General features: G+C 46.7%; 1 protein-coding gene across 1 annotated transcript in view; it reads left to right on the top strand.

Annotated features, from left to right (window-relative positions):
- The first annotated feature begins 21647 nt into the window (after window positions 1-21647).
- LOC132380605 (zinc finger protein 432-like) overlaps window positions 21648-22793 on the top strand; it is a 49436-nt gene continuing 48290 nt past the window's right edge. The window contains exon 1 of the mRNA XM_059949531.1: window positions 21648-22776. The gene's annotated coding sequence lies outside the window, so the exon portion shown is untranslated. The remainder of the gene's footprint in view (window positions 22777-22793) is intronic.

The following is a 22793-nucleotide window of genomic DNA, read 5'->3' as shown; positions in this document are numbered from 1 at the left end:
ATCTCCGTGTGTAGACCCGCTTACGGTCTTTCCACAGGCTTCCAGCTTGATGATGGTTCCACAGATATTCTGCAGTAATATCAATCTTCTCGATTCTACGTTAAATGTATTTTACGCAGTTACTGATATCAGTAATCAACCCCTGGATTCCCACTAACTTATGGGAACCACTCGAATGCTGTACTTCCGTTTAGCGGCACCTTGGCCAGAGTTGCGCCAATGCTGGGGGCAGGCAACTCTCCGCGAAGCTGTGACTGAGAAAGTTTTACATGGTGAACGTCGTCGTTTCTGAATTATTGATCAGACTGAATTCCTTCTGCTCTGGACACGGCTCACTGTGAGCTCAGCGGACAGGCAGCTCTGAGGGAGGTTGTGACTGCGAGGGTTTTCACATAAAATACAGAACATAGAAATATGCAGCACATGACAGACCTTTCGGCCCACATTGTTGTGCCGACCATGTAACCTACTCTAGAAACTGCCTAGAATCTCCCTACCGCATAGCTCTCTGTTTTTCTAAGCTCCGTGTACATATCTGAGAGTATCTTAAAAGATCCTGTTGTATCCGCCTGCACCACGGTCGCCGGCAGTGCATTCCATGCACCCACCCCTCACTGTGTAAAGAATTTACCTCTAACATCCCCCTTGTACCTACTTCCAAGCACCGGAGAGCAGTGCGCTCTCGTGTTACCCACTTCAGACCTGGGAAACGCCTCCGGTTATCCACACAATCCATACGTTGTGAATTTCACTGCATCTGGGTTATTGATCACGGTGAACACCTGGTCCGATGGACACGTCTCACTGTGAAGTCTGTCACAGTCGAATCCGCAATCACGCTAGGAAAAATAATTGTGTCGGATCATCTGAACCAGTGTCCACGGATCCGCCCGTGCGTGTTAACAAATTGAACTGCGCTGTGGAATCAATCGATTAACGGAGCCATTCTTCTTGTCGTACCTCAACTGACCCTGCCTTCCCTTTGCATCCTTCCTCGGCCCGATCACATGCTGAGTTTCCAAAGAGCAGAGCAGGCGCTTAAATTGGAGAATCCGGCACCATTAGCGACCAGAATCAGGATTAGAACTGAGTGGACAAACCCGCCCAGTGTTGTTCATGGTACATGCCTTTACCCGGACTTCTGTCAGTCCCATTACCTTATCACTTCACCCGTGAGACAGGCAGGTTGGACACAGTTGGACCCGTATCTATTGTTGTATTTGGAGATGAAACCTGAGCCAGTGTTGGGGGAATAGTAGGACGACAGTACACAGTTAAAGGCAAGATCCTTAACAGGATCTTAACAGATGCTGAGCAGAGGGTCCTTGGGTTCCAACTTCATATCTCCTTGAAAGTGGCTACACGAGGCGATAAGGTGCTAAAGAAGGCTTATGGAATGTTGCTTTTATTAGTCGAGTCGCTGAGTTCAAAAGTCAAGGGGTTATGTTGCACTTAATAAAACTCTGGCCAAATCACATCTGCATATAGTTCTGGTCGCCCCACTGCAGGATGTATGTTGAGGCTTTCGAGAGGATGCAGAAGAGAATTGCCAGGTTGCTATCTGGTTTGGAGGGCATGGGCTATCACGAGAGGCTGGATAAATTGCGTCGTTTAATCTGCAGTGCTGGAAGCTGGGACGAGATCTGATGGAGGTTTATAAGATTATGAAAAGTAAACTGGAAGTATCTGTTTCCCAGAGTAGAAATGTGAAATACCAGAGGACATTCACTGAAGGTGAGAGGGTGTAAGTCAAAGGCGGATAGGGGGTGGGGTGTGAGGTGTCGGTTTTTCAGTCAGATGGTGGTAGATGCCTGGAATGCGTGGCCTGGTATGGTGGTAGAGACAAGTACAAGAAGCGCTTTTCCGAGACATTTGATGTGCACATGAATGTGAGGCAGATGGAGTGATGTGGACTTTGTATCTGTAGGAAGGATTAGTGTTTGTGTGTTTTTGATTTGCTTGTTAGCTGTTTCAGCACAACGTTGTCCCTGTGCAGTACTCCTCTGTGTTTTATATGTTCACGCTTGGCGAATGTGTTCACGAATCTCCAGTGTCTGCTCTCCTCTCACTCTCTCCAGTGAATTTCGTGGCGCTTGTGATCCTGTCCAGGGGAAAGTGCGGCCTCTCCACCTGCACTACCCGCTACCTGGTGGCCATGGCAGCGGCGGATCTACTGGTTATTGTCACTGCCGTCGTTTTCTATCGGATCAATTATCATTAGATTCAGGGGAACTTCCTGGACATCACCCCTGTATGCAGAGTTACCACCGTGCTGGAATACACGGGCACAGACTGCTCTGTCTGGTTCACCGTCGCTTTCACGTTTGATCGATTTGTCGCTATTTGTTGCCAGAAGCTGAAGACTGCATACTGCACCGGGAAAAATGCGGTCGTGATTCTAACAACAACCGGCATTGTGTTTTGTCTGAAAAACATTCCCCGCTACTTCACAAGGGAAGCCACGCAGATTGTCGATAATGTACCGTGGTTCTGTCGAGTGAAAGACAGTTATTTCACTGACCCCGTGTGGGTGGGATATGACTGGTTCGATGCGGTTTTAACTCCGGTGCCTCCTATCGCTATAATTCTGCTGCTCAACGCTCTGACAGTCAGGTACATTTTAGTAGCCAGTCGTGTCCGTCAGCGGCTGAGGGGACAGAGCAAAGAGGAGAACCGCAGTGACCCAGAGATGCAGAGCAGGAGGAGGTCTGCGGTTTTACTCTTCGCCATCTCCGGCAGTTTCATCTTCTGTGGATGACGCTGGCTGTCTACTACATCTATTATCAGAGCGCAGGAATTGGATTGGGGCTGAATGATTCTCTCTGGTTATTCGGCTACGTCGCCTTTTTGCTGAGAAATTTCAGCTCCTGTACGAACACATTTATTTACGAGGTGACTCAGTCAAAGTTCAGGGATCAGCTGAAGAGCGCGGTGGAATATCCGGTCACCTTCGTGTTTCAATTCATTAATAAAGCCGTGCGCTGAAATGGAGAGAGGGATGCGAGGGAGAAGAGAGCATGTTGAGATATAGGGTGGAAAAAGAGGTGCCAGAGAGGGAAAAACGACAGGAAGAGAATGCAGTGAAAAGAACGGGCACAGAAAGGGGGCAGAGAATCTGAGAAGGGGTAGAAGAGAGCGAGCAAAAAGGCAGGGAGTGACAGCAGCGAGAGCGAGAGAGGGAAGATAGTGGGATAGAGAGCGGTGACAGAGAGATGAGAGAGAGAGAGATGGGTGGAGAGAAGAAAGGCGATGGAAGAGAGAGTCAAAAGGAGGGATGTGAGGTAGAGCGGAGCGTTGAGATTTATGAGCAGATGGTGTAAACTGGAAAGGGAGGGGATTGAGGAGAAGGGGGTCGGGAAAGAAGGGTGTGACATGGAAGAGGGAGTGAGATGAGTGTGCGTACTGAGTGAGGGGAGTATGGAGAAGACAGAAAAAAGGATTAGGAGGGGCGAGATACGGAAGGGAAAGACCAAGGAAGAGAGGTGTGAGGTAGAATTGAGAGAGAATGCAGTGCAAGATGAGAGTAAGGGAGAGAGATGGGGAGGCAATGCGTTTGCAGAGGTAGAGGTGAGTGAGAGGGCAGAGAGGGGACGATTGGGTAGAGAGAACGGAGACAGGGGCAAGAGAAACTGAGGGTGGAAGGGAGGGGATATAACAGAGAGTGCAGAGAGTGAGGCAGAGGTTTTGGGACTAACAAAGGGAATTAGAGAGGAGGGTACTGAGGAGTTGTGGAAAGGGCGTGAATAGATGGAAGAGACGAGAGAATAGCGGGGAAGAAAGCAGGTTGGAGAGAACGTGGAAGATTGCAGAGTGGAGAAACTAGGAAGGCAGTTCGTGAGGGAGGGTGGTTGGTAAAAGGGGAATGGGCAGAGGGATGATTGAGAAAGGGGAGAACATGCGCGAGAGAGGGGAATGAGAGGGGGATTGAGGATGGAAAGGGACAGGAATCATTCCAGAGGGCTGGACAATCACAGATGTCGCTTCATAATTTAAGAAGGCAAACGAAAGGAAGTGATAGGCTGGTTAGTCTGTTCTACGGTGGTTGGTAAGATTTTATTTTATCTTATTTGTTTATTCTATTTAGCGACACAGTGCAGGGCACGCCCTACCGGCCCATTTAGGGTAAGATTTTAGACGACTTAGAAACACGGGATTGAATAGGCCAAAGTCAGCGTCGTTCCTGTGGGATCATCTTGCTCAATGAAACAAATTATTGGTGATCACACACAAAACACGAAGTAGAGAACTTTGCACCTGAATCAAAATCCGCTTCAGTTTTAATATCCCTGGCACGTGCCATGAGAATCGTTGTTCTGTGGCAGCAGTACATTGCAAAAAAATAAATAAATAATGATGACGATGATAATAATAATAATAATAATAATAATATAAATTACAAGGAGTTATATCTATATCGTTAAATATCGTTGCAAAGAGAAGGGAACATGACCCTGGGTGGGGCAGCGGCCCTTAATGATGGATGCCGTCTTTTTCAAGGCATCGCCATTTGAAATTGTCCTCGATGTTGTGGAGGCTACTGGCCATGATGGAGGTGGCCGAATCTGCAACTTCCTGAAGATTTTTTTCCCAATGCTGTGCAGTGGCCCCTCCATACCAGACAATGAAGCAACGTCGAATGCTTTCCACGGTCATTTGGCCGGAGTAATTGGTAAAATACCAAGTCTCCTCAAACGCCTAATAAAATATTCGCGCTGTTTTGCCTTCTTCGTAATTGCATTAGTATGTTGGGCTTCAGAGATATTAACATTCTTGAGCTTGAAAAGGCTCAGTCTTTTCACTGCGGATTTCTCAATGAGGACGGGCATGTTCCCTCGACTACCCGATCCTGAATTCGACAATCAGTTCCTTGGTCTCACTGACGTTCTTGCAAGGTTAATTTTGCGACACTGCTCACCAGCGGATCCATCTCACACCTCCTCGTCACCATCTGAAATTCCGCCAACAGTAGTTGTGGCATCGGCAAATTTATAGATGGTGTTTGTGCTGCGCCGAGCCACGCCACCGTGGTGTAGATTGAACAGAGCAATAGGCTACGCACATATCCTTGGGGTGTGCCATTGTTGACTGTCGGCGAGGAAATGTAATTTTCCGATCCACACAGTGGCGTCCCGATGAGAAGTCCAGGATTCAGTTGCAGAAGGAGGTAGTCAGGTCCTGGCATTGGGGTCTCAAGGTGTTTAAAAGAATATCCCCCTTGCTGGAAGAGTGCCGCTCAAAATTCCATCCTTCAGTGCCGTCAGATTTTTGGTTCTTGCTGTGTCACAGTTAAAACGCTGAATTAATCACTGTTGTCACTGCGTAGAATTCACTTGACTCACGCAAACAGTTTGCAAATAATTGAAAAATATTTATTTTAACTCTTTTGAAATCCCACCGTGGAGTGGCGGAACAATGGGCTCAATAGTTCAATGCTCCAATTTATTATCAGACGTGGTATACGATCCCAAACCCCTTCCTCTTCAAAGACATCCACTGCACAGACAAAAAAAACACAAAGAATGAATGACAGGAAAATGTTGGAACCACAAAGCCCTCCTTCCCCTCCCACGCACACGCAGCGGGATTACCCTCACATTCCCCTCCCCACACTTGCTCGGACAAAAGCAAAACCAGCCCCACCAACCACCATGCAAGAAATAGCAATACCTCAGAGTCCATCTAAAAACTACTGTCCATCCTATCATACATCGCTATCTCATACAAACTCTCTCTCTCTCTCTCTCTCTCTCTCTCTCTCTCTCTCTCTCTCTCTCTCTCTCTCTCTCTCTCTCTCTCTCTCCCTCTCGCAGTATAAAGTGAGAGAGAGAGAGAGAGAGAGATCGCTTCCGCCACATCGAGAGGGCAGGCCAACAGCTCGCCGTCTCGGTGGCATAATCTGAAGCGTCGCTTATTCGAGTTTTCCCCAAGCGACAACCAGTAGACTGTCTCTCACCATCGAGAGGGAGAGGGAGAGAGGGAGAGAGGGAGACGGAGAGGGGGAGGGAAGAGAGAGGGGGAGAGGTTATGTTGGCCACTCAACTGCTGCCATAGAAGAACAATATTCACGACTTATGCCAGTGATATTAAACAGAACTGTGATTCTGATTCTGGTCCTGGTTTAGCGCCAAGGCACTGACGGAGATGGAGAGCTGGCGTGTGCTGAAATGTGTTTCGCTGGGGCCACTAGACCCCGTTCTTTTCGGCTGCACCGGCCTCCGTGCCCGGGAACCGAGAATGCCTGTTTTCCCTTTCTGGCACCCGATGTGTTGTCTGCACCTGTTCCGCACGAAAACGGGATACCTCAGAGCCCCTATCATTGCCATGTGAAAATGCTCTCTGGATATTCCGCTGATGTGAGAACGTAGCAAGTCTAAGATTTTTGGTGACTCCCATAACCCGAGGGAGCGATAGACTGAATCAGCGAATGTCTCTGCTCCCAATGCCTTTCCACTGCGTTTGGGAGGGTGAACTCAGATATCTGCTCCCTATCCATTCACCGTTTCTGTTTTAATTCACCGGAAGAGATTAAGGGCTGAAGCAGGAGGAATCTACTGATTTGGGGACGTCGTCTTCGCGGAGCGGTGCAGTGAAGCTGCGTAGGCATTGCCTCGGACCGTAGGAAGCAGCAGCCCCGCTTCTGCCAACCGGAACCCATCCCCCGCGTGAATTACTTCGGGTTCCCGCTACCGAGACTTGACGGCTCACGTTGAGGTTAATATCTATATCTCGACTCATTCATTTATTTATCACCTCTACATCGAAGCGGACAGTGAAATGCTTCGTTTGGGTCAACAACCAGCAGAAAACGATGATGTGCCGGCGGCAACCCCTGTGTGTCGACACACACACTCCGGCGACAACATAACATGGCAGATCAAAACAAAAGGATCAAAGCAAACATCGAAATAACAACAGCAAAACGTGCCCCATTTCTCACTCCCACCCATAAGATGGAGAGGGGTGGTTGGCATTTTGAAAGAGATAGTTAGCTGGAGAAGCGAGGTGGAAATGTTTCACCAGCGATGTGTTACCATGGGGGAGGCTGCCCGGTCAGCACAGACTCTTGGTAAAGAGTTAGGGTATAGCAGGATATAAGTACAGAGCTGGGCAGTCGGCTAATAAAGATGCTGCAGATAGAGGCTGCCCACAAGGTTAACTGGTGACCGGACCCCGTTAGGTTCCGACCCTGAAGTTGCGGGGAGGCGACCCAGGCACGTGGATGGGAGGTGGGAACATCTGATTAGACAGTGAGGGTGGGGAAGCGAGGTTAGAAGAGAGCCTCGGGGATCCCCTCTGTGACGCCTTTACCCCAATGCAGCCTCGCCACTATAGGCCAGACCGGTGGCCCCGCGGTCCCAAACCCGGCAAGGGGGCAGCCGGCCCTTGGACCCTCCAGCCTCCATGCAACTGGATGAGGAAGAGCAGCAGTTTGGGGACAGAAACAGCGAAAAGTTGGGAGGATAACAGAGTGGATCTCACCGAGACGGCGACCAGCAGAGTTCTCCGTTAATGAACTGGTGGAGTTGGGATTCAGGCGTAGGCAACCGCCAGGGGAGCCTCTGCCGACGTAGGTTCTGAGGATCCGGGATGCTGGGAGTGCTAGAGTGAGTTTATCGAAAAAGGAGATGGTTATCCTGAGGGGAAGGGTTGATCACATCACGCGATCAATAATGCCCGTTTCCCAAGGAGATTATATATCTTCATGGGATCGATTGACAGCAGCAATTAAGGTTCGGTACCCCAAGCGATAGGGGGTACGTAGACGCCGCATCACATTATTGAATGCATTACAGTACATGGGGATTCAAGCATTCTGGGGGTTGGGTAACCCGCATGACCAGTAAGGAAATGTTCTTAGCGTTGCTCAGAGCCGAGGTCCCGAAGGAGCCGGTAATGGGTTCCCACTCCCTCCCTCTGTGCCATCTATAGCGAGCTCTGCCAGGGGACGAAAGGCAAGGACTCCGTTGAGGGAGAAGTATCATTCTCCAACTTCTTATCGATAAGGCCTCCTCCTGTCCTCCGCAGGATTCGTCGCATTCCGCTCCTCCCTGCGGCGCTGGGAGGAGGTTGCCTGCCTTGCACCCTCACCCTCGTGATAAAATGTGAATGGGTTCAGTGAAAGCTGTTGTGAGGTGTGGCCACATGGGAGTTGACTTCAGAGAGCAAGAGGGAGCAGGATGAGTGAGTGATTGCTAAGTCTGTCACGTGTTTGTTAATTCTGCTTTGGAAGGGTGTTTGAATTAATCCAGAGGAAGACTGGGTTTGAAAATGACTTTGCATGATGTCATACCTTAACGGGCAGTCCTTTAAGAACCTGTGTGAAGGTTCCTTTGGGGCTCCGGCTATCTGATTTTACCTTTGTTTTGTTCTTTGAAATATTCGAGTCGAGCTATGTCGATTTTATCCGGATATATCTCCCTTTTGCGATAGATGTAACAGAGAGGCTTCACTAATCCATATGGTTTAGACATGTGCGAGTCTTGAAAAAATACTGGAAGGAACCTTTCCAAACTTTTTCTGTACTTTTTAAAGTAAATTTTAATCCTAACACTTTGACTACCTTGTTTGATATTGTTGGAGAGAAAGGCATAACTTTGGAGACATCTGATTTGCATACATTGGCTTCTATTTCTCTTCTAGCTAAGAGGGCGATGTTGCTTAAATGGAAAGATGTTTCCCCGCCTACTTAAGTTCAATGGTTATGTTATGTCATGCTTAAATTTAGAGAAGATCTGTTATTCAATTTCTGATTATAACCAAGACTTTCAAACATTGTGGGGATCATTCTTGAACTACATTGGCTTCTATTTCTCTTCTAGCTCCAAGGAGAAAAGGCCGAGTTCACTCAAACTGTTTGCATAAGGCATGCTCCCCAATGCAGGCAACATCCTTGTAAATCTCCTCTGCACCCTTTCTATGGTTTCCACATCCTTCCTATAGTGAGGCGACCAGAACTGAGCACAGTACTCCAAGTGGGGTCTAACCAGGGTCTTATATAGCTGCAACATTACCTCTCGCCTCCTAAATACAATTCCACGATTGATGAAGGCCAATACACCATACGCCATCTTAACCACAGAGTCAACCTGCGCAGCTGCTTTGAGCGCCCAATGAACTCAGATCCCAAAATCCCTCTGATCCTCCATACTGTCAGGAGTTTTACCATTAACACTATATTTTGCTATTATATTTGATCTACCAAAATAAACCACTTCCTACTAATCTGGTTGAAATCCATCTGCCACTTCTCAGCCAAGTTTTGCATCCTATCATTGTCTCGCTGTAACCTCTGACAGCCCTCCACACTATCCACAACACCTCCAACCTTTGTGTCATCAGCAAATTTTCTAACAAAACCCTTCACTTCCTTATCCAAATCATTAATAAAAATCACGAAGAGTAAGGGTCCCAGAACAGATCCCTGCGGCACTCCTCTGGTAACCGACCTCCATGCAGAATATGACCTGTCTACAACCACTCTTCCAATCACAGGAAGAAGCCTTCCTGAACACATCTAACAAACTCCACCCCATCTAAACCCCTTGCTCTAGGGAGATGCCAATCGATATTTGGGAAATTCAAAATCTCCCATCACTACAACTCTGTTATTATTACACCTTTCCAGGATCTGTTTCCCTAACTGCTCCTCGATATCCCTGTACTGCGCTGTGCTCAGTTCTGGTCGCCACACTACAAGAAGATTGTGGAAACTATAGAAAGGGTGCAGAGGAGATTTACAAGGATGTTGCTTGGATTGGGGAGCATTCCCCATGAGAATATTTTGAGTGAACGACGGGGAATGATAGGTGACCTGTTAGAGGTTTACAGGATGATGAGAGGCATTGATCGTGTGGATAGTCAGATGTTTTTTCCTCGGCCTGAAATGGCTAGCACGAGGAGACACAGTTTTAAAGTGCTTGGACGCAGGTACAGAGGAGATGTCGGGGTCAAGTTTTTAACGCAGAGATTGGTGAGTGCGAGGAATGGACTGCCGGCGAAATTGGTGGAGGAGTCTTTTCAGAGACTGCTGGATATGTGCATGGAACTTAGAAAAATAGAAGGCTATGGGTAACGCTGGGTACTTTCTAAGGTAAGGACATGTTCGGTACAGCTTTGTGGGCCGAATGGCCTGTATTATGCTGTAGGTTTTCTATATTTCTATGTCAAAAGCAGGCCTTTGCTAAATGGTGGCCACGAGACGCTTTCATGGGCATAAGCTAAACGTTAAGATAGTGAGGCACATGGGAGGTTGTTGGACTCTTATAGTTCACTGGGTGGAACTGGTGGGCTGATAATTCTGGGTATCATAGTGTTCCGTTTTGTATGCAGCGCAGTGGAGCGTTCACGGAGATTATACCAGCCTGCGGTCTTGTGGCACGGTGCCCCATCTTTCGAGGGGTTGAATGTTGCAGCAAATGTCCATCTCACTTGTTCACCGAGAGCCAGTCAGCTCGTGCTCGCTAAGGATTGGTCGGTTTAAGAAGATTTGCAGCCCTTCCATTGACTACTGATTGGCACCGACGCAGGCAGCTACGTCACGGCGCAGGTTGAATATAAATCTGAGGTGCTTAAAGCACCCGCTCTATATATTTTTTTTTTGCTCAGTCGGTCACATCAGCACAGTGCACCGCAAGGCTGTGTGCTTAGCCCCCTGCTCTACTCGCTTTACAGTAATGGTTGTGTGGCAAAGCACAGCTCCAATGCCATATTTACGTTTGCTGTCAGCTCGAAGGGCCGAATGGTCTACTTCTGCGCCTATTGTCCATTGTCTGTTGTCACTGTCGTAGGTCGAGGAATCAGCATGTGGGAAGGAGAATGAAAATCAGGCTGAGTAATGCCACAAACACAACATCTTACTCAATGCCAGGAAAATCAACGAGCTGATCATTGACTTCAGGATCCTCATTGGTGGTTCAGGGGTGCAGGGAGGCGACAGCTTTAAATTCCCTGGCGTCACCATTTCAGAGGACCTGTCCCGGGCCCAGCACGTAAGTGCAATTGGGAAGAAAGCACGGCCGTGCCTCTACTTCCTTGGTTGCATCACGGCCTGAGATGGGTTTAAAGCTAGACACAATCACAATGGACTTAGAGAGTCTCCTTGGAAGGCGCCACAGCTTATATTGATAACGACGGCTGTTCTTTTCTGGTTGTTAACAGATAGGGTGATTATAGTACGCGAATGCTTCATCGGATGTTGAAGGAATTTCACACGTATTGAGTATAGGTTATAAAGATTAAGACCTTCTAACTACTAAAAGTGCAGAGTCAAAAGCTTTTTGGTAGTCAATATAGCAACATGAAAGACTTCTATTATTATTATTTACTTTTTTTATTTTTGTATTTGCAGTTTGTTGTCTGGTTGGCGCGGTCTTCCCATTATGTTATTGAACTTACTGAGTATGCCCTCGAGAAAATGAATCTGTAGGTTGCATATTGTAACATTTATGTATTTTTGGTAATAAATTTAGTTTGAACTTTGAACGTGCAGTCGTTGCATTATTCATTCTCGTGGAAGTTTTTTTTCAGAATATTGTTGGAGATGCAGAAGGATTTATCCTCGGCAAAGGAAGACAAAGCGTTGTTCCTCAAGTGCGAGGAACCTGTGGGAATTGCTCGCGCCGCTGACTGTATACTCTGACAGATTTTGCATTATGCTGACATATGGCACGATTGTGTGTTTTTTTTTAATGTATGTGGACTTTAAAAGGCATGGTATATTAAATTTAAAGCTGAGGGAGATTCCGGGATCAGGACGCTTTCTCCAGTATCAGACACTACGGCTGTACTCTGTCAGAGTATCGCGGGCTGTGAGTATATTGTCGGCGACCCGAAGTTGCAATCTACTCCAGAACAGACCTGGGAATGTTGCGCAAGAACTATTGTATCTGCTGATCAAAGCTGCGGGTATCATGGGTAGTTAGTCACGGTTCCTGGCGTTTTGTGTTATTTTACCAAACTTGGGGATTTTCGATGCAGGAACTTCCAGGACATGCGGTCGCATTGGTGGAACGCTATCGGTCAGCAACACATGGGCGCTCAGTTCAGTTCAGTTTCAGTTTTTTTGTCATTTAGAAACCGCAAATGCAATGCATTTAAAAAATGAGACAACGTTCCTCCAGAATGATATCACAAAAGCACACGACTAAACAGACTACACCAGAAAATCCACATAACGTTTGGTAATCCCCAAATCCAGAGCTACCGGGAGCTACGAGCAACCATTATGATCCAAATCTGTCGCTGCTTCAATATCCCGCCCTACAGCCGTCTTGAATTTCACCAGCTCAGTGGGAGCCCCGGGATCTCAGGCTGCGTTCAGGCAGCGGATTTATTACTCAGCTGAAATACCGCAGTAACTGAACACTTCATCGCGCTCATAAACTGTTTCCTGAACTTAGACTGAGTGGCCGCGTAAATAAAGGTGTTTGTGCAGCAGCTGAAGTTTCGCAACAAGTAGCCGACAAAGTTAAATACCCTTTGCGATTCATTTGCTCTTCCGCCGGTCCGCGTGACCTGATAATAAATAAATTGTGAAACGTTCGTCAGCCACAGCAGAATGAAACTGCCAGAGAGCGTGAAGAAAAAGACAACAGACCTTCTCCTGCTCTCTATCTCCGGGTCACTGTGCTTTTCCCCGTTGCCCTGGCCCCTTAGCGCCTTACGGACGCGACTGGTCACTGAAATATGACGGACTGTGAGAGCGTTGAACAATAAGATAAGAGCAAATGGGAGGAAAGGAGTTAATACTGTGTCAAACCAGTCAAATCCCACCCACCCTGGTTCCATATAAATACTTAACTTCACATGACAGAACCAGGGCACATTACCTCTGATTTCCAGCGGTTCAAAAATGAAATAGAATGGGACATTTTTCAGACAGAGCAGAGTGCCGAATGTTGCTAGGACAACGGCCGCGACTTTCCCGGTGCAATGCTTTGCTTTCAGCTTCTGACAACAGATAGCCACAAAGCGATCAAAGGTAAAAGCCACGGTAAACCAGACAGAGCAGTCGGTGGCAGCTCGCGAGAGTGCGAATGTAGCACTGCACACGTTGGTGATATCCCAGAAGCTCCCGGAGAAGTAATGGAATTTTATCCGAAGGAAAAAGACCTCAGTGACGATGACCAGGAAATCCGCTGTTGCCATGGCCACCAGGTAGCGAGTGGTGCAGGTGGAGAGGCCGCACTTCCCCCGCGACAGGATCGCAATCGCCACTATATTTACTGGAAAAACACAATCACACAGGATTTTGAAAGCACCATTCGTTTGGCGAGAATAAGTGGGGATTACAGTTCGGGAAATAGTAGGAGCAGTCGGACTCACGCTTTAATGATTCAACCGGGCAGGAGGAGTTATGCGAGCATTTGTACCGATTTCACTGTTACGCATTATGTTCGAAACACAGCAGCTGAAAACTCAGAGCAAAGTTTCAGTGGGAAAGAGTAGAATTAAGTTTCTACCGGACGGTTACTGAAACGTGTACGATGCTCACCGACACTGTACAGTGACTCAAACAAATATGTTACCATTAAATCAGGTAATTACCTCCGGTCATTACGTAAAAAGAAGCATACATTGACAGTAATGCTGGTCCATTTTTTTATTTCAAGAGATCCACTTCGGTTCTGTTATGTATTTCATATTACAATAATATTAGAGTAATCTTGAAGAAATATTCAAACACGAGGAAATCTGTAGATGCTGGAAATTCAAGCTGCACACTCAAAATGCTGGTGGAAGTACACGACTAACTGTTGAAGGGTCTCGGCCCGAAACATCGACAGCGCTTCTCCCTATAGATGCTGCCTGGCCTGCTGTGTTCCACCAGCATCTTGTGTGTGTCGCTTGTAGAAATATTGTTTGATTAAACATTCCTGTTCGTTTAAATAATTAATTACGGAATTATCTAAAATACGTAAATTCCCTACCTCGTCACGCTAGCACGTGATACGTACGTGCCTCGCTGAAAGTGGAACTGGAACTGCGCCCGTATTTCCGGTCTCCCGTGTCTCCTTTGACTTAACTTTATGTTTAGTAGTCACCACACGTAACAGATTCCTTATCACAGACAAGTAAACTTGGACAGCGAGAAACAAGAGAAAATCTGCAGGGTCTCGGCCCGAAACATCGACTGCGCGTTTTCCCATAGATTCTGCCTGGCCTGCTGAGTTCCTCCAGCATTTTTGTGTGTGTTCCTCGGACAGCAACAAGCTCTCAATGCGATATAAAGTCACGGGTTCGGGGCATTTGCTGCACCAACTTGTCACCGGTCAATACAAAGCTAAAGCAGGCTCCCTACGTGGCCACTGGGCCAGATTGCCCGCTCTAACAATAGATCACACTAAATAAACATATACAACATAAACTCTCCGAACACTAGCCCCCTCCCAGGTGTTTACCACAACCGAGGTTCTGTACAACTAAAGACAGTGATAATGTTCTGGAAATACTCCGGGTTATAGAGAGTTACGTAAATTTGACTAAGCGGCGAATTTGATTGAGGAATTCAAAACTGATGAACGTGATCATAAATAAGGCAAAGGGGAAACTCAGAAACAGAGATCCTTTGGAAACGGGAAGAGCATTTGAACGTTTGGCGTTTAGAGAAGACTTGGCACTTCAATATCTCCAAGACTGATTTTTCATTTTAATTCCTTTTCCTTGCCGTACCCATTCACTGAAATTTACATCTTCTTCGTTATTTCTTAGTTGCGTTCAGTGAGAAAATCACATAGGACTGTTGGGATCCGTTTGTGTAACATTATAAGATAAAATTAACTTTATTTATCACGTGTGATAAATCCAAACATCCAAACATCTGAAATGCGTATTTACGCGTCAATGGGCAGCAAAGTCCGAGGATCGTTCTGGGGCAGCTGGCAAGGGTCGTGACGCTTAAGACGCTCACAACTTCTAACCCTAACCGGAAGTCTTTGGATTGTGAGAGGAAACCGGAGGAATCCCACATTACAGACAGTGAAACCAGACCGGTGATCGCTGGCGCTGGAAAGCAATTGCGCCAACGGTAAGGCTCAATCACTCCGAAATGTCTTTATTCAGAAAGTTCACTGATATTTCCAATATACTCGTGGTACTGTGACCCTCGTTATTGACAGCTCATTGGGGAACCACCGGATTTCTGTAGATTTCGATCGGATTTCTAACAACTGGTAACTCCAGGCCTGGTTAACGGCATCACGCGTCATGAAACAGTTGCAATTTTACCGGAACAGGCTGAAGAACGTTCGCTGCAGGGCCTTAAGACCCGATATACTGCATCGCCGTTTGGGTAAGCGGGTCAAATCTTCCCACAATGCAACATGTACGTTTTCGTCAAGGCCCTGTTTAATTGTTATAACGCTTCCTTGCTTATTCATTCAAACCAGGTCAAAACAATTTCCAGCGTTACCTGCGTACTGCGCCTTCTTGTTGGCATGCAATTTTCTGCGAAGGGAGGCATCCTGATTCGTCCGCACATCAACACTTTACTGTATATGGTCTTCCAAAAATATCACAACCAGAAATGGAGATGCATTTTATGAGGGGACTGCTATGGATTTGACCTCTCAGTTAATGTCTCTACTTCGCCTCGAGTCAATACGTAACAACGACATAGCTCCAGTTTATGTCCAGTGTCGTCAGAATACTTCAGAAAATATTAGAAAACATTTTTACCATCCCCTTCTTTCAAGCATGCAGTTGGTAGCTGAGTTGGTAGGCATCACTTCCGTATTTTTTTCTTTGCCACCGTGAAGTAAAACTTCGGTTGTTTTTTTTTTCTGGAGGCTGAGAAGAGATTGCAGATGATGGAAACAACCGGAATAATCAATCTACAGAAGGAATTCATCTGGTCCAGCAGCATCTGCGGTGAGGCAGAAAGCAATGAGGCATTGTTGAAGTTGCCCTCCGCCCAGCGCCGATGCTCTAACTATACCCCGCACCCACCCACCACCACCCCGATTTCTTTCGGACGCTTATTTATTGCTCTAGATGTAGATGATATAGAATCCTCGTGTCAAGACACAATCATTTTGCTTCCTTGCACAATTCAAAGCCGCTGGCAGGATAGAATCAAATAATTTAAAAGATGCCTTTCAGGGCCTGTGGGAGAGAACGTGTTGTGGAGCACGGAGGAGTAAAGGCAGTGCGGATGGGTCTAATGTCCTGTTAGAGCAATGATCTACGTGACGGACTATAGACAATAGGTGCAGAAGTAGACCATTCGGCCCTTCGAGCCTGCACCGCCATTTTGAGATCATGGCTGATCATCTACTATCAATACCCTGTTCCTGCCTTGACCCCATATCCCTTGATTCCCCTATCCATAAGATACCTATCTAGCTCCTTCTTGAAAGTATCCAGAGAATTGGCCTCCACTGCCTTCCGAGGAAGTGCATTCCAAACCCCCATAACTCTCTGGGAGAAGAAGTTTTTCCTTAACTCTGTCCTAAATAACTTACCCCTTATTCTCAAACCATGCCCTCTGGCACTGGACTCTCCCAGCATCTGGAACATATTTCCTGCCTCTACCTTGTCCAATCCTTTAATAATCTTATCTGTTGCGATCAGATCCCCTCACAATCTCCTTAATTCCAGCGTGTGCAAGCCCAGTCGAGAAAGAGCGAAATAAGAAAACACTCGCTTAATCCTCTGACCGTAATAAATCCACCAACAGAGCGGCATTCTTGGAATTAGCCCAACCACTCTTACCAGACACTCCAGTGACGGCGATAACCACGTACAATATTTTCTCCACACTGAGATAGGTCTTCCACATTCTTCACGGGAACTGACGCCCTATTTCAATGCTTGGGCCAGGCTCTCCGAATGGATTTTTTCAGACGATGCGTTCCCGAGGTTTTATGCTGCCTAGTTTTTTTCCCCACTGGGACATCAGGGGTTCGGTACGGTTAAAAATAGGAATAAAACCTGTAAACAGCGAACAGGGTTAATTCCCGACAGTTTTAGGTTGTGTTTCCTTCGGGAACCTCAACTGAGAAACAGCAAAAATGTTAAAAACAATTCCCGGGTGAAAGCGGGGAGCGGCCTGCTTCTAGTGATGAGAATGCTGATCTGAACACCATCGGAACCATCTCTCTGTGTTTCCCTGATGGCTTTTCAGCTCCGTGACTTCAACGTTGTAATATTCAATGAAATGGCCATCCCAGGGTGCATTGCTTCATCTTTAAACTGACATTATAGCACACACGTCCCCAGAAAACTCAGAACAGCACAGCATAGGAACAGGCCCTTCGGCCCACAATGTTAGGGCGAACCCGCTAAAAAGCAAGTTTAAAAAAAAACAGAAAAACTAATCTCTCCTACCTGCACAATCCATCCATCTTCCTCACATCCATGGCTATCTAAACGTCTCTTAAAAATCCTCTAATGTATCTGCCTCTACCATCATACCAAGCAGCGCATTCCAGGCATCCACCACTCTCTGAGTAAAGAAACTTACCCCTCACCTACCATCTCAAACACCTTCCATGTCTAATACCCCCTGGTATTAGATACTCCCTACCTACTCTATCTATGTCTCTCATAATCTTGTAAACCTCTATCAGATCTCCCCTCAGCCTTCGCCGCTCTAGACAAAACAACCTCTAGAGCCTCTCACGACAGCACATGCCCTCTAAACCGGGCGATATCCGGGCAAACCTCTTCTGCGCCCTCTACGAAGCCTCAACGCCCTTCCTAATGGAACATGGAATCATATTAATCCCTCAACTTAATCTCTCAGATTGCGTCAAACCAATCTGTAGTTCAATCTATTGACCACCTCAATATTTTACTCCCTCAGATCACGATACATCGTGTACATAATTATTTCTTAGGGATGCGCAGAGCATTGATGTATCACTGTCCCACAAGCGACTTCACCTGTCCATCACCATGTGCACCACACTGATCTATCAGACGGATTCCGCTAGTCAACCTGTAGTGGTCGTTCAGACAACTGCTAGCCTGTAGAAATGGACAAACCAGAATGAAAGCAGGTACACAATCTGTAAGACGGCTCGCCTCAACTGAAATACTTCAGATGCAGCAGCTTCTCACACTAAACATAGTAGTTCCAGGAACCCCAAATCTGAAGCCATTAAACACATAACGCAAATTGGAAAGGAGATCCAGACTGCACCACTATTTTATTCTTGAAGCTGATGCGGTCCTTTAACCTGCTGCATGAGCGCCATCTGCCGGTGCCCCCCACGTTTACAGGATTTCTTGCACCAAAGGTACCAAACGACGTACCCACTTCACCAAAGTCCCTTGCAAACTGAAAAAGCAGTTGCTACGGCAAAATCGGAAAATATGAATACATAAATTGCTGGAGGAACTCGGGAGGCCAGGCAGCATCTGTGGAAAAAATGTACAGTCGACGTTTCGCCACGTTGTGTTACTTGTTTCTGTCTTCATGGAATAATAATCAATCTGATCCTAATCTATCAAAGTAACTTCCCAACACATCTAATTTAACAGAAGAATGGGAGTATAGCGAACGGGAGGCTGCAAAATACTAGTATTTTAAAACTGCGAAAACGCATTGTTGGAAAAGGGAAACTGAAAGGCATCGAATTCCGAATGGTTGTTACCAACCTATTTCGTGTGTCAGTCGGTAAAAGTGATTGCACTGTCGTAGGATCGTGTACTATGGAAACGTTTTTGAACACTCAGTCGCACTCGTGCTATCTTAATCCTACGTTACTATTACGACCTTTCGTTCAACTCCCCCAGCCTCTAACACGAACACCACACCGCAGCCTCGGACTGAACCTCTCAGCTGTAGGCTCTGCCATCCAACAGTGGTCAAGAGCCCAACAACGGCACGCTTTTGGTTTTGTTTGGGGTGGGTGTGAGAAGATATCTGCGCAAATGGACTTCAGCCGCGCGGTGGCAGGGAGGAAGTGCAAACTCCGCACATAAAGATGGAGCAACACGTCAAAATAATTCCGTCCACACCGTGATCCCAGGGACTTTGTGTGAAGGTCGGTGACCATGTGGTTCAGAGTGGAGATAGAGAATCTTGAACACATTGTAAAGACTAGAGAAAGCGAGAATCGAGGAGGCGACACGCCCGGGAATTGACGACCTCTTGTTTGATCCATGCCTCGTACTGTAGATCATCATGATCCTTTCTAGTGACCTGATCCAGTTCTCTTGAACGCTCCGATCGGGCTCCGCCGCAATGACCTGATCTATTTGGCGAGATCAGACAGCCCACACGGGTTGGGGTGGGTGGAATTAATGGTGCTGCAAGGTTCGGCCCGATTCATCGTTTTTCCTCAGTCGTGTTCGCTTTTTATGGCCTCCACTCAGCAAGTTCCCTCTCGGCTCGCTTGTGCCTCCATCTCACCGATATGACTTGTTGCTCTCTGTTGGACGCGTGGTTCTCCTTTTTGCCTGGCATACTCATTTACGGCCTCTTCTGGCAGGCCTGGTTGTGCACCCACAGTGGTCTGACCCGACTCTTGAGCTGGGCGTGATCTCACCCCGACTCTGTGCGGCTAGATCCAAATTCAATGTCTGACCAGGGCCTCCTCAGAAACAACCTTCACGCAAGTCCCTTTATTGCGTCAATCGAGTCGATATATGACGTGGTTTCCGCTTCTCATCCGAACTCACCGCACTCTGGTGACATTGTAAGATAGCCTTTCTGCTTGATGAGATTCAATACTCCTCTCAGAACTGACTCAGTCCTCTAGTTTCTCCCCGTTCTTATTGATGACCCGATCCATATCTCCATGTTGGCCGAGGTTAGTCTTCCTTTGTGCGTACCCTAACACCATCAGATTCGGGTACGCGTGTTGTTTTCCATTTTCGCCCCTGAGCGGTTATTTGGCTGCGTGATCTCTCTCACTTCTGTCGTGTATTAATATTTAACAGAATAGTCATACGTATACAGGGCGATTTATCGGTGCTCATTTGTAAAGCATGGTGTGACTGACGTCTATCTGCTGCAATGCGCTTTTTGCATTCCATAAGCTTGGTATGTGCTCGGAGATACCCTGTCGGTAGAAATTAGATCTGTCTGAGCAGAAATACAAAGTGTGGGGTTTTATGATGCCACGGTATTCGATGTCAGAACCCGGATCAAGAATTGGCCAGTGCTAGAATCTCTCTCTCTCTCTCTCTCTCTCTCTCACACGCGCGCGCGTGCGCACACATACACACACACACACACACACACACACACACACAGAAAAAGAGAAACACGCACACATGGAGCACAGAGAAAGAGAGAGAAACGTGCGCGCGCGCACACGCACACGCACACACACACACACACACACACACACACAGAGAAAGAGAAACACGCACACATGGAGCACAGAGAAAGAGAGAAACGTGCGCGCGCGCACACGCACACGCACACACAAAAACATACGACAGACAGACACGCACACACACACACAGAAAGAGAGAGAAACACGCACACATGGAGCACAGAGAAAGAGAAACGTGCGCACGCGCACGCACACACAAAAACATACGACAGACAGACACGCACACACACACACACAGAAAGAGAGAGAAACACGCACACATGGAGCACAGAGAAAGAGAAACATGCGCACGCGCACGCACACACAGTGACAGAGGCACACACGCACACACAAAAACATACAACGACAGACACACACACTATATACCCTTAGGGTTCATTTTTCCTGAGGACTGTCAGTTTAAAACGCGGAGAGACTGAGACTGACTTTTGGACACTTGGATTTCTACTGATTGCAGATTTGTTTGGTTACTATGGTGAGAGAGGTGGAGTTATTTGGTGGACAATGAATGTTTATGGATTCTCTGCAGCTTGTTTACTTTTTACAAGGACAGTCACAGACACACGGTCAGAGTCAAGATGATTTCGGTCAATGAAAGACACCAGTGAGTCGGTCACTGGTTTAAACTTCCAGCAGCCCACAAGGGGTGAGTTGAGATCGATTCAGAGTATTGATAAATGACTTTCACAAGTTTCTGCAACTAGAAGAAGTTTGCAGAGAAGAGAAGAGGGGAGAGGAAGGTTTAAAACGGAAGAAACGTACTGACAAAGAGGTCACTGTTTGGACTCTCTTCAAGCAGCCCGTGAGGGCGAGTATGTTTCTATTTGGCTACGACAGTGTGATTGTCACTTAGTTAATCCACAGGAGTGGGTTCTCTGGTGAGGAGGAAACCTTTGTGTGTGTTAACCCTTTGTCTGGGTGGGGTAGTTCACTGAAGAAAGGCACCCCTGTGACAAATCCCTGTTGGAGTTATTTCGTTCGTCATGGAACTGGATAAGTGGCTATCACGTTGTGTGTGATTGAGGTCACCTTGTGGAATCTACCGGTGTGTCGACCCAAGCCTGGGTGGCGGTTCCCTTGAAGATGGTCCCCTTTGTGATAAACTACTGTTGGTGATAATCCATACGTGGATTCTGTTTGAGTGTCCCGTGGCCACCACTTTGAGATGCCCCGTAGCTGAACTCGGGTGTGGTACCACTTGTGTTGAAAGGATATCCATTGAAGATCACTGTGGGTGGTACTTCGTGTGTGGAGTGGAACAGCTTCAGAGATAAAATCTACTGCTATTGTTATTTCGCATTGCTGTCCTGGAATCTGTGGATTATCGACGTAATTTCCTTCTCACAACACTCGCAAACACCTCGCATTAATTAACCTCAAGATGGAACTTAACCTTCTTACATACCATCGTAAGTCTGTATCACTTACCACCTAAGCTTGTAGAAGTTTGGGGATTTATATATTTACCCCTATATATGCATAACACCGTTAATTCCTGATTTACCTGGTTTAAGTTACTAATAAAATAGTTTTGTTAACAGCAGAACCTGACTCCAGGTGTGTTCTATTGCTGCTGATACTTTTATAGGGTTGCGTGTACGTCTCTCTCTCTCTCTCACACACACACACACAGTTCTGTGAAAATCACCATCCCACTGTACAGATGAGACAGATAAAACACAGACTGCCTTAGAGAAAACAAAAAAGAGAAAACATGTAGATGCTGGAAATGCAAACAGCACACACGAAACGCTGGAGGGAATCAGCAGACCGGGTAGCATCTATGGAAAAGAGAACAGACGAATTTTCGTACCAAGACCCTTCACCAGGACTCTTCTTCAGCAGAAAAAGATCTACTTCGGAGGTAGGTCATTTTATTCGACTGTTCTTGAATTGTTTGACTAAGTACTACGTAAAGGCGTTCTTGAAGGAAAGCATCTTCCATCGTATTGATTCTGTGTAAGAAAATATCCATTGTTTGACTTTCTCTTTTGGGCATACATCCACATGAATCCTCACGACCTGAAATTATTCATGATTCTTTTAGTTTTGTTAATGTGGAGGCCTTTGCCAATGCTGAGCGAGAGCAGACAGCATGACAGATCTCTGAAGGTCCTTGCCATTGGTTGCGAGCAGGTAATGTGTGCAATCATGGAGCGGAAGTATATGAAAAGAGTTACCTTTTCAATCAGGTCCACAATCAAGACTGAAAAAGTACAACTTCGCGGCAGTTTCTCAGAGTTGTACTGCGACCAATCATCGTGCAGGAGTAGGTGAGTAGGGCTACTTTTTCAATCAGTTCTGCAATCAAAATTAAAAAGACAGAACTTTGCAGAAGTTTCTCGGAGTTGGACTACAACCATTCAACTGAGCAGGACAAATAAAAATAACGCAAGTGCAAGCGGAGTGGTCATTCTTCAAAGTGTTTGGAGCGGCTTTGGCTCATCAGGCACAGGCGAGATCAGGCTTGGGCGACGTGGCGTATCTGGTAAGATTCTCTTTCTG

Source organism: Hypanus sabinus, chromosome 24, assembly GCF_030144855.1.
Source record: "Hypanus sabinus isolate sHypSab1 chromosome 24, sHypSab1.hap1, whole genome shotgun sequence".
NCBI lineage: Eukaryota > Metazoa > Chordata > Chondrichthyes > Myliobatiformes > Dasyatidae > Hypanus > Hypanus sabinus.
Note: the sequence above shows the minus strand (reverse complement) of the source record. Positions and strands in the feature narration are given on the sequence as shown.